The 19,708-nt window shown below is 39.0% G+C and overlaps 1 long non-coding RNA gene across 1 annotated transcript in view; it reads left to right on the forward strand.

Moving 5' to 3' along the window:
• Positions 1-416: 416 nt before the first annotated feature.
• The window catches only part of LOC121034790 (uncharacterized), a 291,089-nt gene continuing 271,797 nt past the window's right edge, over positions 417-19,708 (forward strand). Inside the window, exon 1 of the long non-coding RNA XR_005792609.1 lies at positions 417-591. This is a non-coding gene — a long non-coding RNA (uncharacterized LOC121034790). The remainder of the gene's footprint in view (positions 592-19,708) is intronic.

The following is a 19,708-nucleotide window of genomic DNA, read 5'->3' on the forward strand; positions in this document are numbered from 1 at the left end:
GATGACAGGAAAGAACAAGATGGAATAGAGAACTATAAAAGGGGGTTTCTGATGGAGTTGGTCAGACAAATAATTTAGGGGTCATATGTAGACCCATTGTATCTGTGCCTAAGGATAGCATTTACCAGATCCCTTGCTGACTTGGTAGATAGCTATTATATAAGATGATAGACACAGTATGCAGGAATTGACCAAAACATTATTTCAAGTTTCTCATTATCTTGATGCAGAAACTAAGCCACAAAGAGTTGAAGTGATCCAGTAGATTTCTTTAGACTATGCAACACTTATTTTGTTTTAAAATAAAATATATAGATGTAGGTTAATAGGAAGAACTGCAAGGAGGCACTTCTATAAATTGCTTTATAAATATTGTTTGGATATGATGCCAGACTCCATGTTCATTTCCTAGGTGAAGAACCCCAAACACTAGGAGACTAAAGAAGAAGAAGTTATGATCCAAATCAAGTCTGGAATTTCTTTCAACTGATTGCTTTCCCTGCTAGTAACTCAATAGGCAATACTACTTCTTTCAAAAATCAGTGAACAGAAGTGCTATGAAGAAACAAATTGGGAGAAATCTTCATTCTTGTAAGTATTCATAGAAAAGATTTCTAATTGTTGCTACTCTTTATTAAGATAGGAAAACTAAAAATAATCGTAATACTCAATGCTTGCAAGAGTCCAGGAAAATTGGGGCCCATATATTATTATAAAACAATAGTCTTTGGAATGACAAATTTGCAAACTAAGGGAAAATGCTGTATGTATGAAGGTGTTCATTGCAGCAGCATCTAGTAAGAAAAAGACTTGAACAACAGAACTAATCAGAAAGGAAGGTCTAAGTGCACGTGAGAATATCGTGTGGCTGATGAAAATATCATTATCATTAGGTATACAAGCATGTAACAATGCCCTTACTTTTGTGTCTTCACTTGTCTATACGTGGCTCAGTTGGCTCCATACATGCCGAAATCAGAACGAAGTCCAGCTGGACTCTTATCTGGGGACTCTGGGAAGAATATGCTTCCAGGCTTATTCAAGTTGTTGGCAGAATTCAGTTCTTGGCAGTTGTAGGACAGAGGTTGCCATATTCTTACTGGCTGTGGGCTGGGCTTCACTCTCGTCTTTCAGAAGCTTTCTCCAGATTCTTCCCTGTGGCTCCTTCCATCTCAGTGTTGGAGAACCTCCCTTGTGCTATGTTCTTCTCACAATTTAAATCCGACTTTCTCTTTTGCTACCAATTGAAGGAAAACTCTCTGCTTTTATGGGGCTCGTGTGATTAGGTTAGGTCCACATGTATAATCTCCCTATCTTAAGGTTAATGTCTGCAAATCCCTTTTGCCAGGTAACTTAATGTAATCGTGGAAATCAAACGAAGGGGCAAATAGGGTTATGGGGTCATCCTAGAATTCTGCCTGCCACACCACAGATAACCACAGCTCCCACTCTCCCTTCCTTCAGGTCTTTACTTAGTGGTTAACTTTTCCACAAAATGTTTCCCAGAATTTAGCTAAAATTTCAACTCTACTTGTAATCCTCACCCAAATGTTTACCCGCTTTGCCTGTTTCCCCAACTTCTCTTTAGGGCTTACCTTCTCACATGCAATATATTTTACTTTTTTATGTTTGTTATCTGTCTCCTCCAGCACACGTAATCTCAATGAGATCAGGGACTTTGTGGTTGTTTGCTATAGTTCTTGCTCCTAGAATGGTGCTTCGACTGTAGCAGTCACTCAGTAAATATGTATTTAATGAGTGAATAAATAAATGACACAAAGCTATATGTAAAGTATGATTACAGTTACTTAAAGGTGTGTGGTGTCATGCTTTCTCCAGAGTCGGTTGTTTTAGAAGTATCCTTTCCTGTCACTGGTTGCATGGAGTCAGCTTGTGGGTGTATGTGACCCAAAAACTGAGAGCTTCTTTGCACTCTGGCAGCTACACTTGGTGGCTTATGGTCATCACCATAAGAAAATAAAATTAAATAAAGGTATGAATGAACCTAAACACAATTAAAATAGTATCGTTAAGGTGGTAAGATTTTAGTGGTTAAAAATCTATTTCTTAAACTTTGCACTGTTGTTACACTGACATAATTAAAAAAGAAGAAGAAGAATTCTGTCCTCTGGGGAGTGGGAATTTGCCAAGTATGACATACCTAAGTAAGCAGTTAGTTTTGAGGTAATGCTAAGGACTCTGTGGCTCATCATAGACAGAAAAGCATTGCCAGATGCAATGTGGTAGAGGAGAAGGAGCATGGGAAACTGAATCACAAAGACCTGGCTTTGAGTCTCCCTTTTGGTATTTACCAGTTGTGTCACTTGAAAAGTCACTTAACCCCTCTGAGCCTATTTCCTCACTGTAGAAATGAGGACACTAAATACTTTCATCATTGGGCTGCTATGAGGATCATCTGAGATTCTGTTTCTATTACTTACCACAGAGCAAATGCTCAGTCTTATTTTATTTCACTTCATCCAGCCTATTCACCCTTTTGATTGCCAAGAGAAAGGCTGTTCGTGCTGTACCAACTTCTCTTCTTCATCTAACCTATATTCGCTTACAGAGAAGGACTTTCTGAATTACTTGATGAAAGAAGTGTCGCCATGTTTAAAAAATAATATCGGTTCACAGTGATTTTAATTAGTCTAAAATGACAGAAACCAAAATTCCTATGTGGATGTAAAGGACTTCTTCTCTGAGCTCCAAAAGTTCTCCCTGTACCATCACGTTATTAGACCTTGAAGTTGTTTAAAAACTGCATTCTGTATGACGAGAGGTTCAATATAAAATATTGGTCACTACCAGATAGAATGTTAACATTTTAATCAGAAATAGGGAACAATGAATATAAGTTCTGATCCAGTCAGTTTCTCATTATTTAACCTTGAACCATTCACCTTACCTGTCTTGGCCTTCTCATACATTCTGAGAATCCTTGCATGCATGAAAAATGACCCTTTGTGGTAAAATGAATCCCACAGTAATAAAAACTATTGCATTTGGAGCATCTAGTATATTCCAAGCACTGTGCTATATTCTTTACATACATTATCTTTAAAACTGAAAACAAGTCAAACAGCAAATATCATTGTCTCCATTTTATCTTCCAGGAAGTTGAGTCTCACAGAGATTAAATAAATTCTCTAGACAAACACAACTAAATGTTCCAGTCAATCTACTGCTATAATCTATTACTTTGAATTTGGATCATTCTTTTCAATGCATTTACTCTCTGGCCCCTTTACTCAAAGAGGATTTGGCTCAACATTCTATTCCTTCATCTAAGTCATCAGTTTTAAAAATGAACAAGTGTTTGGGTTTTTTTCCTTACTAAACCCCCAGTACCTACTATAATACCTGTTACATAGTAGGTGTTCAATAAATGACTTTTGAATGAATGAATGAATGAATGAATGAGCAATATAGGGCCAAGACAGAGCTCTGTGTCATGCCTCCATTAACATACAATAGTATTGGTCTTTTCAGTTACAAATCCACTAGCCTGTATAATTAAGATATCCTTGCTTCTACACTTTTATCTACAATTACTAAAGGGAGACATTGTGAAATGTTTTGGTATGATTAGTTACACTATATCTATGGTTTTCCCCCCTTCTGATCATTTTTCTCCCAAATTCTGATATCATTTTACAAAAAGTAAAGTTTAAGGTATATCTTGTGTCTTATGAGCATATTATTTCTTTCCTCTCTTAAGAGTTCACAAATATTAGGGGCGCCTGGGTGGTTCAGTTGGTTTAGTCCAGCTTTAGTCCAGCTTTGGCTCAGGTCATGATCTCGTGGTTCGTGGGTTTGAACCCCACATCAGGCTCTGTGCTGACAACTTAGAATCTGGAGCCTGCTTTGAATTCTGTCTCCCTCTCTGCCCCTCCCTAGCTCACACTCTGTCTGTCTGTCTGTCTCTCTCTCAAAAATAAACATTAAAAAAAAAAAGAGAGAGAGAGAGAGTTCACAAATATTAAATCTTATCATTTGTCCTAGAAAACTACCTGGGGTAGACATTAAGCACATTACATATTTTTACAACACACTCCTTTTAGTGAAGCAATGTAGTATTTTCTATCTCACTTCTTACAAAATTTCTGGCAGAATTTTAATGATACATTTGGGAAATTCTCTTAACCACAACAAGCATTTATTGAAAAGTTGCAGTGTATGAACACTGCATAGACATCTAACCTACCTTATCTCATTTAATTTCCCCCAAATCTATGAAGTATCCATGAATATCTGAAATTTTTAAATCAGGAAGCCAAGACTAAAAGAGCTAATTATTGGGGCGCCTGGGTGGCTCAGTCGGTTAAGCGTCCGACTTCGGCTCAGGTAATGATCTCACGGTCCGTGGGTTTGAGCCACGCGTCGGGCTCTGGGCTGACAGCTCAGAGCCTGGAGCCTGTTTCGGATTCTGTGTCTCCCTCTCTCTCTGCCCCTCCCCCACTCACGCTCTGTCTCTCTCTGTCTCAAAAATAAACAAACATTAAAAAAAATTTTTTTAAATAAAAATAAAAATAAAAATAAAAGAGCTAATTATTTGCCCAAGGTCACCCATTTGACTAAATAATATAGTCAGGATTCAAAGCCAGGCCTCTGAGTGCAAAGATTATGTTTTTAATGAGCATATACAGTGCCTAAAATATAACTTTTCTAGACAAGGAAACACCTATTATGTTCTGTGACCACTTCACCTGTTTTTGACTTCGATTTTCTTGTTTTAGTTGAATTAGGCTAGGTTATGCTGCAGTAACAAATAACATTGATTTCAGTTTTGCACTTACATATAAAATGGGTTTGCATGATTGCAATGACTGAAAGATCATGTTGGAAAGTCATGCACAGACAATTAACTCTTTCAAACTCAAAATGATACATATTAAATCTGGCAACCTGTCATGTCCAAAGCAAATCACATGGCTAAGCCAAACTGTAAAGAATGGGGAATTATACCCTTCCAGTGTATCTAGAAGGAGAAAACAAGCTATCAGTGAACAGTGGTAGTGTCTTCAGAAATCTGTTTTTCTGCCCTTTTCAGAACTGGAAATATTCTCCTTTTTAACATAGTAACAAAGTATGGATTCTGAAGTTCAGTTTTCATTAAAAATTTTGTCATTATTAGGGCACCTGTGTGGGTCAGTCAGTTGCGTGACCAACTTTGGCTCAGGTCATGATCTCATGGTTCGTGGGTTCGAGGCCTGCTGTTGGGCTCTGTGCTGACAGCTCAGAGCCTCGAGCCTACTTCGGATTCTGTATCTCCCTCTCTCCCTGCCCCTCCCCTGCTTGTGCTTTCTCTCTCTCTCTCTCTCTCTCTCAAAATAAATAAATATTAAATTTTTAAAATTGTATCATTATATATTTTCATATAATTTTTTTGCCATTAGTTCTAATACTTCCTTCTTGGATCTTACAAAACTAAGCCCTTTTGGTTGTCCTTCACGCTTATTCCAGGAATCATATAAATTTAATTATTATTTTATGGCCAGTTGGTCACCTTCATTGTTTATGTCTTTTATACATATACTTTAAAACTACACTCATTAGAGAGCTTCCTATGCAGTTACACTGACCTCACGAAATTGTCCCCACCCTTTTTTTAACATTATGAAAACTTGGTGCTGTAAAGTCATAACTTCAATTTTGTGTGCCTGATGTCCCTGGAGATTTCTTATTTTGAGATTAAAAATGTTTTGAAAAGAAGGGCTCAAAATGTTTATTCCTCCCCTACCTTTATTAGCAAGCCCTTGGAGATGTGCAAAATAAAGGAGTTTGGAGGGAAAAAAAAAAGGAAGCAGCATTGAGGAAAAGTGGTGAAGCAGAGTCACAAGATGACAGCCGTATGGTACATCTAGGGAGGAGCCAGTTCACCCTGCAGCAGGAGAATGGAGGAGAGAGACCTCTGGGAAAGAAGTTCTCCTCTCAGTGTGACTCATTTGAAAAGTACACATCCGACTGATCTGATGGAAAACCTAAGGATAGGTACATTAAAGGCTACTTACACCGAAAGCAAACAAACAACAGGGTAATCATTAACTCTAGGAAGAATAAATACGTTCTGCAAAAATGGAACTATAAGTGTTGAACTTGGCAGTGCCACGTATAATATTTAAATAATAACTTAAATGCTGATATTGATTAAATAAATTCAAGATATAGCAGTGGTAAATTATTTCCAAATATCACCCATTCTGCATGCTTTTTTAAAAAAAAAGATTTTGGGGGGTGTTGTACGTAAGCCAGTTTGACAATAAATTATATTGAAAAAATAAATAAATGAAAAATAAAATAATAATAAAATAAGTAGAAAACATTTTGGGGAGTCTGAGTGGCTCAGTTGGTTAGGCTTCCGAATTCGGCTCAGGTTGTGAACTCACAGCTCGTGAGTTCGAGCCCCGCTTTGGGCTCTGTGCTGACAGTTCAGAGCCTACTTCAGATTCTATGTTTTTGTCTCTCTCTGCCCCTCCCCCACTTGCACTCTGTCTCTCTGTCTCTCTCAAAAATAAACAAACATTAAAAATTTTTTTTTAAGATTTTATTTATTTATTTATTTATTTATTTATTAAGATTTTTTAAGATGTTTGTTTATTTTTGAGAGAGGGAGCACAAGCAGGGGAGAGGCAGAGAGAGAGGGAGACACAGAATCCAAAGCAGGCTCCTCGCTGTCAGCTCAAAACCCAGTGTGGGGCTCCAACCCATGAACCATGAGACTGACCTGGGCCAAGTCGGATACTCAACTGACTGAGCCACCCAGGCACCCCTAAAAGATTTTATTTTATTTTTAAGTAATCTCTATACCAACATGGGGCTCAAACTCACAACACCAAGATCAAGAGTCACATGCTCCACCAACTAAGCCAGTCAGGCACGGATGCCTTTGGCAGTGAGCCTTTGCATCAAGAGGTAGAAATGACCTCTTCTCCCCTAGAGTGTAGGCTTTCCCTGTCACTTGTGTTCACCAATACCATGTGGTAGAAGTGATGCTGGAGCCTTTTGAGGCTGGACTTTAAGAGACCTTGTAGCTTCCATTCGCAAGATTTTGGAGTGCTTCCTCTTGGAATGCTGCCTTAAGGCTGACATGCTCTCAGCAAGTCCGAGTGAGCCATGGGGAGGAGAACTAAAAGCTTTGATTGGAAGCCCCGACTGACTCCAGCTCCCAGCCTGGCCACCAGCTGAATGCAGACACACGAATGAAGCCAGTAAGACCAGCAGAAGAATGATTCAACAAATGCAGAGAAGCACAACAAGAAATAAATCATTCTTTCCTTAAGCCACTAATTTTGGGGTGATTAGTTATCCCCAAATAGAAAGCTGAAGCAGTATCTCCATTGTGAGGATGGAAGAAGTGGGGTGATAGAAAGGAGCTAAATCATCAACTAAAATGCCAGGAAATTAATAAATAATATCTTCAAAAGATAAATCAAGAAAAAGAACACTATAAGTATATTATTAAAGATGTGGAGATAGATACCAGTAGAAACAACTAAAGAGTTTCAGATTGTTGCCTGGGGCCAGACTGGGGGGTGGGCCAGGGGAATATAGTTTTTTATTACAGACCTTGTAGGAGTATTTGATTTTTAAAACGTGAACATGAATTGCTTTAATAAAAGTAAAATTTATATATTTTTAAATTGTCCTTGCAGTCATATGCAGTCATATGAAGTTAGAGCATGTGAAGGCCTCAGGGTCTGGCAGATGAATGAAGAGACAGCTCTAATTTGGTCGACGGCCGTCTGTTGACCTTCTGTCCCCTAAAGGTTTGCCCTCCCTCCTAGGCCTCCCTTTTCTGTTTCAGTTCTTGGCAACTGGTTCAAAATGAGGGTGTATTTTAATGTACAGGTGAAGACTTACAGTAACTGAAAGAAAAAAAAAAAAACAGGAGGCAGCAATGGACTGTTCTTTTTGTCTTCAGCTAATTTCTATCATGACCCCATGTCTTAGAAGAAAAGGTAGAGAAGAAAGCCCAGAAACCCTTCAACTACTACAACCTAGAACAAATGAATAATATCTTAAATTACTTACTCTGAAAATCTCTAAAGAGTCCCAACTCAGTGCAGTCTGATTGCCAGAAAAATACTTGGAATTCTCATGTGTTCTTTGGGGGTCCCTCCTTGTAAATGACTTGGGGTCCCTCCAGTAATACATATAGAAGCAGCTTTGGAAAACCTGTTTATTTTCATTTCCTCCATCTTTCCTCTTAGAATTCCTCATGCCATTCTTTGGTCTATTAGAAGTGCTTGCTTCAAGCCATCCCTTATTTCTTAGAGAAACACAAGTCTGTGGCTTCAGATACACAATTCCGACAACTGGACAACTTGGTCGGTTCAGGCTTTTAAAAAATCAATCAAAGCAGCTGTTTGGCAAAGCATATTGCAAGATTTTCTCATTTTTCAGCAAGCTGTTGTGGAATTCTATCACTTCAACTCAAGTGTTCTCTCATCCCCCCAAATATCTCTGTACTCTTTCACGGGCTTTCCTTGTTCTCTCCTATCCTTGCCCTAGCCTCCAGCTTAATTTACCTTCAAAGGAAGCCCCACAGGATTATGCTTTCTGGTTGGGTGATTCCAGTAATGAAGGTGGAGCTATCCATGGGGAATGGATCAAAGAATATTTGTATGGTCAATTTGTATGCAAAAATGTTAAGATGGAAGGGCTGAATGAAGCCTCTGCCTTCTCTACCCATGCCAGCTCCAGTCACTGAGCCCATCCTTGGCCCGTCCGGCGTCATCCCAGGTTGTTCCAGGCCCACCAGACTTGGAATTGCATCTTAAGCTCACGGGCTGTTCTCTAGCTCACCAAGCATAACAATAACAAAAGTAAATTGCAATTGTTGAGCTTCTGCTATGGGTCCAGCCTTCAACTGGCTATTTAGTGTTAATTCTTCCACCAATCCTGAATGTTAGATGTGATTATTCCCATTTTACAGATGAGCTTACCTACTGGTCCAAGGTCATATAACTAGCCACATGTGGAGATAGGGTTTTAATCCGTATCTTTCTGGCCACAAAACCTCAGTCTACTTTGTCACATTGCTCTGGATAGTATTGGCTACCTGGGCCCTAGAAACCATGCTTATACTATTGTGTTGACCTTAAATACATAGGTCCACGTTAGCTTAGCTCTGTCTTACATCGAGTCTGTCTTTTTATAGGGGCTTCTCAGTGCTACTCTTTCTAATGGGTACACTCCCTTGATATTGACATTTGTCTGAATCTGGCCAATTCATTTACATCTATTCCTTGAACGCCTGGCTGCTTTGGCCGAGGCCAGTCTAGAAAATAGTTCTATCATTCCCCATTGCCAGGTCTTACCTGCACTGCCCCCCACCTGCTGCTAAAGACTTTAACCCTTAAAATACAAACATCTAAAAAAAAAAAAAGGATGCCTGTTATATTCATTATTTACTCGTTTCCCCATGTTCTAAGTGCTGTGTAATACTCTGCATGGAACAGAAAGACAAATACTAACCTCAAGGAGCAACTGTCTACTAGAGGTTTATACTACTGTATACTCTACTATCTAGTAGAGGTTTATACCACTAGTAATAGTAATTGAAAGTATAAGCACCTATGTAGCTCTTACCTGTTCTAGGCACTTCACAAAGGGAATTTCACTTTGTCCTCGCAATAGCCCAGCAATGTAGATTCTATATTATCCTGTTTTACAAATAATAAAACTGCAACATGTGGGCAAGGTTATAAGCTCACACAGTGTGGCTCCAGATCCAAGCTTTAAACACTCCTGGGTTTAATGAAGATGCTGTACAGGTTGCAGAAGGATAGATCACAGGAGGGAAGAGGAGAGAGAAATATCACCCAGCTGCATAAAGCTAGGATGGCTTCCTGCAGGAAGTAGCACTTGAGCTTGGCTCTGAAGGATTGGTAATATTGGGCTATAGGGGGAAGTGTGCAAGAAGGCCATGTCAGAAGGAGAGAGGAACAATCAGCTGGTTGCTCATGGGCTCTGTTCTGAGGCTACAAACTGCCTCCTGTCTGAATTGTCACATGAGTCATCAACCTAGTACTGAATGCCTGGCAGGGTGTATGAGTGGGTGGCCTTTTTGTTCATAGTCTAAATGTCTTTGGAAAAACTACCTTTATCCCCCATTAGCAGGACTCCTGGTTTCTCTCCTGTTTTATTGCCACCTCTGGGGTGGTGGAGTCCTTCCTTTAAGAATGTCAGTAGAAAAGGACCTTGAGTGAGGACATTGACCCAGACAGGTGAGTAGCTATCAGACACATGAAAGGGGTGGATTCACTGCCCAGCCTGGGGAAATGCTTTCAGTGTTGCTCCACCCTAACAATTGTTCCTAATCGGGGACAGATGGCAGCAGGCTATTTAACCTCGGTGCATTTCCCAAATGTGGCATGTCTTTGCTTGTTGGACTGAACTGAGTGGGTTGGGGAGAAAACTCAAGATGGAATCCTTGCCCTCTGCACCTTTCACCGTGCCCCATCTGCTCCCAGAGAAAGGTCATTGTAATGATGAGTTTGCACCCCATGTATTCTACGGAGTCGACAGCTCTGAGAGAAACTTGAGAGGAAGCCTTATTTTTACCACACATAGCAATGCCCTTGACCACAAACAAAAATTGTTTAGGAGATTCCTGGCTTTTCTTAACCTTCATACTTTAAATCCTTTTCAATCCAATCTCATTGCTCATTCAACATCATCTTGACTAAACTTTTTATTCACATCATTTGATTTCTTCTCTGCAGCTGTGTCATCATGGGTGGACTTTTCTAGTTGTAGCCATGATGGTTTCTTGTTATTGTTTGCTGAGTTATCGCTTGCCTACTTCTGGCAGTAGGAATGTACCTTCTTTTTCCTCAGTCTGATCTCCAGCCTCACTGATTCTATTCATTGTCACAGAATAATGAGCCACTTGCCTTTGCAGATGAGTTTGAATGGGTTTTTTCCTCAAGAGATACTTCCAGAATCCTTAAAACAAGAAGACTCAAAGTCTTTTAGTTTCACAAGTGGATTTTTACACTACTTCTCTGTCCATGTATGTATGTGTGTATTTTTCTCTTTATCCCATTTTGGTTGTATCTCCTAGTGGTTGAGGTAAAACTTGGTGCATGACTAACCTCTCTTGGGAAGTTCTGGGAGTCCAGCTCCAGCACAAGGATAGAACATGTGTGATTCTGAGGTGAACACTGCCCTTGCTTCTGTGGCGTAATGATGCATGAAGCAGACTTTCTCAATAAAATTCTAATGCCAAGTAGGAGAAAACTGAATTTAAAAAAAGGCAAGGAGATGAGAAATATCCTGTAACAGATTATTCCTCTAGGGTGAAGAACGCCATATGCAAAACTTCTCTGATAGTTTTGAAGAATTGACTAATTGAAGAGTTCAGAAGGATGGTATGAAACCATCATTAATTACACTGGACAATTTCTGCTCCCATGACTTGTGTTAGTTCAGGTGTGTCTTTCCCCGTCTTTCACCCTCCACTTGCTTTTTTATTTTTATAGGGCTGCTATTATGTATCATATTCCTAAAGAATCCTAAACCATTTTTTCCAAATGCACTCGACTCTAGGCAGAGAGCATCTTTGAACCGGTAGTGTCTCCGGATATTTATTGGTGTGCTGGTTGAATTACTGTGCAGCTTTTAATTCTCTTTCCAGTGAAGTAAGGTTTCAAGGCTCTTGCAGATTCTCTTAATCTTTTGCAACACATGAATGATCCCTCCATTCTAAAGGCCACATGGTTGATTTGGTAATTTCTATAGATCTGTCTCTCACTGGTTTGCTTTTGTCTGCTCATTCCTTTTCTGTTACTTAATTATTTCATGAGATTTTGCTCTACCTTATTTACCATCCCCAATTCAGGCTATCCCTTATTCTTCTCCTCCACTTTAGAGCTTTACAGCCTAGCCTCCAAGAGCCTGGGGTTTCATCTCTACATATTGCACACCATTTCCCCTCTTGTTAACTGAAGCAGAGACTAGAAATTATGTAATTCCACACTCCATTGGTCATTTGTATGGTTGGCTTTTTGAGGATTTTGTCTCTGAAGACCTCATTCCATGAGAACTATGGTATCCTGAAAGATGGGAGAGGAAGAATACAGGTCACTGGCTGCAGTGAGAACTTACCTGCTGTTAGTTCTTCACATTCACTAGTTTGGTTGGAAAATATTGCTTTTTAGAATTCTTTTCAGGAAGTCTTTCAAGCGTGGGTTTTTTTAATTACATGAACTCTATATTTTAATAATAGTATACTGAAAGCTTTTAAAATATTTCAGGGTTATTTTATCATAAAGACTGAGATTTTAATTGTATTTACAATTTGATATTTTTATATTAGCTTTTGGGTTAAAATAAACTGTAGCTTTTAAACCCACAATTTTGATTCAGATTTGAATATGATCAATTAAGCTAATTCTAATACATTTTGCAAACTCAAGACTGATAAAACATTTTCTAAAAAGCAATTGAAAATATATTTTGGGCACCTCTGGTCAAAATAGTTTACTGATTCAGCACTGGAAACTTCAACCAAAATATCAAGATTAAAGAGCTAAGAAACAACAGTATGTGGAGTTCAGGAAATCTCAAACTTCTGTATTTCCAGTCTTTCCATCTTCTAATTCATCTTTTTTTATTGCTGCCATAATGCTCTTTCTAAAATATAATTGAAATCAAGTGGCTTCTCTGATCAAAAGCCTTCAGTGACTTCATATAATTTCATAAATTAAGTCCAAATTCCAAGAGTTGACAGTGCAAAATGTCCACAGTGTGGTTTCATCTTCCCTTATCCTCATGTTTTTTCCATTTGCTTTCTCCCTCTCTTCCTCCTTCCCAGTGTCCCACCCTCCCTCCCTTCCTTTCAGAATATTAAACATCCACCAGACAAAGTAGTGAATACCAGACAAAGGGGAATGCATCATTCCTCAGAGACCACCAGTCCACATTCTTCCAAAAAGGTCCATAATACATTCTATATACTCTGGTCTTATTGTCTTTGCTCTGCTATGTTCCCACCACTCAGTCCACTCTACTTTCCTTTCACCTTAAATGCCATCTCTATCAACACCTTTCCCCATCTATACTCCCCCCAGCCCAAACACGTCTCCTTTCTCAACGCTCTACAACCTAAGGTACCCACCTTCTCTGTGTGTCCTATAGAGTAGCTTTCCTCCATTAAATTTTTTTCTGATTATGAAAGCAATACATACTCATACTCATCATATAAGACTTGAAGAATGGAGATACTTATGAAAAGAAAAATATGATGCATGGTCTAGTGTTCAAGGTATTCACTGGGAATCTGAATGTCCAGGTTCTGGTTCCATCTCTGCTCCTTAGGAGCTGACGGGCATTGAGCATGGCACTTATCCACTGTAGGTCTTGTATTTTTCTTCTCTAAAATATGAGAACTGAGTTTCCTGGTGTTTAAGAACCATCCTGGTTGTAGAATTGTCTAATTTACATGTCTATCAATGTGTCTTGTGTCCTGGCTTCTCCATTGGGCAGTGATGTCCCACCCAGTTACATGGTCCAGAGTGGGTCTTGCAGCTATCTTAGAAGAACAGAGGCATGTGTTGAGAATCTCACAACTTTATCTCTAGTAGACTCAATTTATAATAATTTTCAGCCATTATATCAAATTTGTTACTTAGCCTCTTTAATGGTGAAAGGTGCTGGGCTTGAGTTTCATTATTAGTTTTAGGGCTTATTAAACTATTTCTCTCTGTACTCTGTTTGCTTTCTTTTTTCCCCTTCTAACTTAAAAAGATAGCTCCTAGCAAAACATTAAATTTCTATCCACTTAAACACCACCATAAACATTATTTAAATTAATTTTGTTCAAATTCATTGCAAACCCATATGATGCATGAGTCTGTATTTAATGCCATCCTCTCTCCTAAAATTTGAATTTTTTTTTTTGTCTAGAACTCTATGATTTGAAGAATTTGGGGAAAAAATTAAAACTAAGAGAATAGCAACTTTGTCATAAAATTCTTGCCAGCAGTATCGGAAAATTTGGATTGGGGTGTAGATTTATGATTCCCTATAGTTCTTGAGAGCTTCTACACATTTTTTAAGGAAGTTGTTCCATAACCTATCTCTTCTTTCCTAAACATGATATCCAGGAAGCGCTTCATCTGTGTTTGCTACATAATTACCCAACAGAGCAGTCCCTGAGTCTTATAGAAGCAACCAAGGGATATTTTGTTTCCTCTGGACTTCCAGTGTTGGGGATGGGGTGGGATGGAATCAGAAAGCTAGTCCTGGGAAGGCCACTTGCCTGGATGAAGGTTACAAAATGGCAACTTCCCTGTGACTCTGTTTCCATCCCTTTAAATGGAACTACTTTTCTTTCCAAATTGTGGTGAAGATCAAATAAGGTGATTAGGGAAAATCTTTTGAAAGCTATAAAGTACCCTAGGAGGTGGCAGGTAACCTCCTGGGTAGGCATCCTCAGGGTTCACAGCAAAGCTGTCCCACTCATGTAAAATCTGTTGTTGTTTTTTTTTTTTTTTTTTTTTTTTTGCTGGGGATGAATAGAATTGGGGGATCGATCATTTTATACTTTGCTTTAGCATTACAGTAATGTGAACATGTAAGAAGAACTTCTACATTGATATTATTAATTGCTGTCATCTACTCTTTCCTGCTACCAGAAGCATTTCTATAAATATGCCCTAGAAATATAGTGAAGCTATTTGGTTAGAATTTTATACCCATGATAATTAGCACTTTTAAGAGTACAAGCATGTCAGCACCCCCACAACATGAGGTCCCACTTTAACATGCCAGTATAATATTCTGTTGTTCCAGAGGGATGAGAAAACAAGCAAACAAACAAAAAAGTATTTGTTACTGTCAGAGTGTGAGAGAACACAAAATAAGATACCGCAGGAAATCAATTGCATATATTGTGAAACACCACCCTCTCGTTTGCTGTCTTCTAGTATAAATATACATCACACATAACATTTCCTCCCCTCATCATAATAGAAGCAAACCAATCATGGAGGGAACTCTGAGTATTATATTTTTTTCATTTTTATTGAAATATATAATTGACATATAACATTATATTGTTATATAATGATTTGATATATGTGTATATTGTCAAATCACCACAAAAATTTAGTTAACATCCATCACCTCACATAGTTACAGATTTTATTTTTGTGATGAGATCTTTTAAACTCTACTTGCCTAGCAACTTTTTTTTAATGTTTATTTATTTTTGAGACGGAGACAGAGTGTGAACAAGGGAGGGGCAGAGAGAGAGGGAGACACAGAATCCGAAGGAGGCTCCAGGTTCTGAGCTGTCAGCACAGAGCCCGACGCGGGGCTTGAAGCCACAAACTGTGAGATCATGACCTGAGCCGAAGTCAGACGCTTAACTGACTGAGCCATCCAGGTGCCCCGTAGCAACTTCTGAATATACAATACAGTATTGTTAACTGTAGCTGAGTATTATCTTCTAAACTGGTCTGCCAATATACTGTTAGATTATGCCACCTGCTCCCTTCCAACTATTTTTTAACCAGAAGCTTCTGAGGCAAAACAATTGTTTTCTGCTAATATTGCAGATCCTTGCCATAAACTCTGTGTTTTGAAATAGCAGTGTACTTAGGTCAAAGAAGTTGATATGTTTGAGTTGCTGAATTTTTATTATATTTTAAAATATATGGATGGGGTCCTGGGTGGCTTAGTCGGTTGAGCGTCTTCAACTCAGGTCATGATCTCACAGTCCGTGAGTTCGAGCCCCGCATCAGAGTCTGTGCTGACAGCTCAGAGCCTGGAGCCTGTTTCAGATTCTGTGTCTCCCGGTCTCTCTGACCCTCCCCCATTCATGCTCTATCTCTGTCTCAAAAATAAATAAACGTTAAAAAAAAATTAAAAAATACATAGATAATAGCTCACATAAATGTTTTATCATATGTATTATCTTATTCATTTTTATAGAATGGGATTCTAACGCTGAGCCCAGAGAGTTCAAGTCATTTGCCCAAAGTCATATAAGCATTGGAGAATTGAGTTGTGACTTGCTTTTTTAAGCCCCAAGCTTCCCCCTTTGCTTTTTGCCATTCCCAGTCATTCTCCCTCATCTCTTAGCAGTAGAAACTTTTCTCTCATCAATACTCCTTTAATTCTTCTTCCTGGACCATGTTGCTTCTCATTTTGAAGGAGGCAATTCTATCGGTGATTTGGCAGAATCAGTAAATGTCATGCCACCTGGTCATGGATGGTGTTCTCTCACAGAAGTAACAGGAAGAAATGGTGTTAAAAAAAAAAAAAAAAAAGACCCAGGAGCTATATACTTAAGCTCTACCATTGAGACTGTTTCTACTGACTGAGTTTCTACATTCCCAGCTTATTTCCTCACACAAGGCACTCATCTTTGGGAATGATGCTGTCCTTCATGAGTTTCATGGGGTACAATGAGACATTTCAAATCTCATTATCTGACAGATTCAGGCCTCTTAATAGAAAGAGAAACAAAGAATTCATGTGTGAGTCAGTTTGCGCTCTAAAAGATGCGAGAATGCCGAACCATAAATCCTAGGTAGACCTGTTTCTTCTCTGTTCAGAGGCTGCATCCTGACTCACTCTATACTGGGAAAAAATACTTGATGGAGGGCAATTGTAACAGACCATTTCTACTGCACTTCTGTAACTTTCTGGACCCTCTCATGACTCTACCATGGATGCAAGCTTGTCCTGGTTTCTTAAGAGTTTCTACCTTTCCAGACAATCAAATAGCTGTTATTTTACAGGAATCAATGTGGTGTCAACATGGCATCTAAAATATAGAATGGGCCAGGGGTGCCTGGGTGGCTCAGTCGGTTGAGCGTCTGACTTCGGCTCGGGTCATGATCTCACAGCTCGTGAGTTTGAGCCCCACATCGGGCTCTGTGCTCACAGCTCGGAGCCTCTCTCTCTCTCCCCTGCCCCTCTCTCTCTGCCCCAACCCAGTCACATTCTGTCTCTGTCTCTCTCAAAAATAAACAGTAAAATAAATAAAATAAAATAAAATATAGAATGGGCCAAATATATGCACTTCTGTGTGAGGGACTGTAAATGAATGTCAATAAGATTAAATGAATATGTATTAAGTTCTAGCCATGGGTCAGGTGCTGAGTTGTGTGCTCCCTGCCTCCCCCCCCCATAGTCTTCCTTTTAATTGGAATAACCACTGTCCTCTGAGGTTGATAGAATAAAGACCAACCTAGATCTGTCTTAACTCAAACCATAACTGAATTGCTTTATTGCTCTGTGTAATTTAGCTTCCTAATCAGTCTTAACCAATCCCTGTGTGAGCCGATTTTAAAGACAACTGATTCTCATGGAGCATTTTTAACTGGCAGGTCCACTAATCTCTCTTGGCTTTACACTGGCTGTCAGCTAAATGATATAGGCTTATTTTGCATGTTTCATTTTCAGATGAGAATCTTCTATGTATCTGGAAAATAACTAGTCACCCAGTACAATATGGCGGACTGGATAAAAAGAGCAGACCATTTGGAGTCAGACAGGCTAGGGTTTGAATCCCAACTCTACATCATTGCTGTGTTGCATTGAGCAAGTTACTTCTCTGTGGCTCACTTTACTTATCTGTAACTTGAGGGTGAGAAAACCTATCTCACTGAGCTGTTGTGAAGGTTAAATCAGATAATGTTTGCTAAGGGCTCTGGAGATACTGGATGGTCAGCAAGGAGGAGGGAGGGGCAATAATTGAGGAGGAGAGCCCTGTGAGACATGGCCCATTAACCAAATATTTAATATCAGAGCACAAAGAAGACAAGGAAAGGGTGAGTGGTCAAGATGTTTCCAGGCATTCCGATCCCTAAATAAAGGTTTTGATGAGGGGAAAATACTAACTACAGCTAAAGACAACCGCTTTTCCAAGACGGCCTCATTAAATCTTTAATTGGGTGAGAATATTTTGTGGGTTTCCACACATTGCAGTGAACCTTATGTGGTGTTTTATTCTTTCTCTAAATGTCTTTCCCACTATGCAGAGACACAGACTGTAGGCTTGCTAGAAAATCTACCTGCTGGCTCTGACAGACAACACAAACTGATTACTGAGGTTAAACTATTTTCTTGCTTTGATGTGTCTCTTTTAGGACAATCTCTCCTGCTTTCCCTGAGAGGGTGGTGGAAACAGTGAGTAGAATGATTTACCAGGGAGATAAGTGAAGGAGGTTTCAGGTGATCTGTGAAGCTGGAGGTCACTAAAAGGTCAGGCTGGAGGGCTACATTCCAGAGAGCTAATATTGGGTGAATTGGGTTGTTCTTATTTCACCCAAGAGGTAATTGGCCCCCAAAATGCATTGCCTGCAATATTTCAGATTGTCTTGATTATATATAAACTCACATATATTGTACTCTCTCCTCTGAGTGGTCCTGGCCTAGTTAAGTCCTGTGGGGAATGCAGAGGAATCACAAGATGTGGTCTCTGCTCTCAAGGAGCTTATTTAGCTAAAAAGAGAGGACAGAAAACTTAAGAAATAATACAAGATGTATTCAGTATGCTCTTGATTCTGAATATAAGTGAAGTAGAAGACCAAATCCTTATGTTCTGGCAGATGTTGATCACTGATGAAATATTCATCAAACCATTGAAAATAGAATAAAACGAAGGACAATACTTTAACACCAGTACACAGGTGTATGTGTATGTTATAGAACATATATAATCTGATTATTATACTATATTTCATTTCCATTGTATGTCATTATATATACATATATGTGCATGTATGTATATATATAATATGTATCCAGCTATCTTTCCTTGTGACTTTCTTTAATTTAAATTTTATTTAGTTAACGTACAGTGCAATATCAGTTTCAGGAATAGAATTCACTGATTCATCACTTACATTCAACACCCAGTGCTCATCACAGGTGCCCTCCTTAATACCCATCACCCATCTAGTCCATCCCCCACCCACCTCCCTCCAACAGCCTTCAGTTTGTTCTTTATTGTGAAGGGTCTCTTGTAGTATGTTTCCCTCTCTCCTCTTTCCCCCACTTCCCATATGTTTTATCTGTTTTGTTTCTTAAATTCCACATATTAGTGAAATAATACGGTTTTAGTCTTTCTCTGATTGACTTACTTTGCTTAACATAATACATTCTAGCTCCATCCATGTCATTGCAAATGGCAAGATTTCATTCTTTTTGATGGCTGAGTAATATTCCATTGCATGTATATACCACATCTTCTTTATCTGTTCATCAGTCAAGGGACATTTGGACTCTCCCCATAGTTTAGCTATTGTTGATAATGCTGCTATAAACACGTACCCCTTCAAATCCGTATTTTTGTATCCTTTGTGTAAATACCTAATTTTGCAGTCACTGGATCATAGGGTAGTTCTATTTTCTGTTCTATTTTCAGTTTTTTGAAGAATTCTCCAGAGTGGCTGCACCAGTTTGCATTCCCACCAACAGTGCAAGAGGTTTCCCCTTTCTCTGCATTCTCACCAACACCTGCTGTTTCTTGTATTGTTAATTTTAACCATTCTGACAGGTATGAGGTGGTATCTCATCATGGTTTTGATTTGTATTTCCCTGATGATAAGTGATGTTGAACATTTTTTCATGTGTCTGTTAGCCATCTGGATGTCTTCTTTGGAAAAGTGTCTATTCATGTCTTTTGCCCATTTCTTCGCTGGGTTATTTGCTTTTGGGGTGTTGAGTTTGACTTTTTAATTTT

This window comes from Herpailurus yagouaroundi, unplaced genomic scaffold (assembly GCF_014898765.1).
Source record: "Herpailurus yagouaroundi ecotype Mexico unplaced genomic scaffold, PumYag 160, whole genome shotgun sequence".
NCBI classification, from domain to species: domain Eukaryota; kingdom Metazoa; phylum Chordata; class Mammalia; order Carnivora; family Felidae; genus Herpailurus; species Herpailurus yagouaroundi.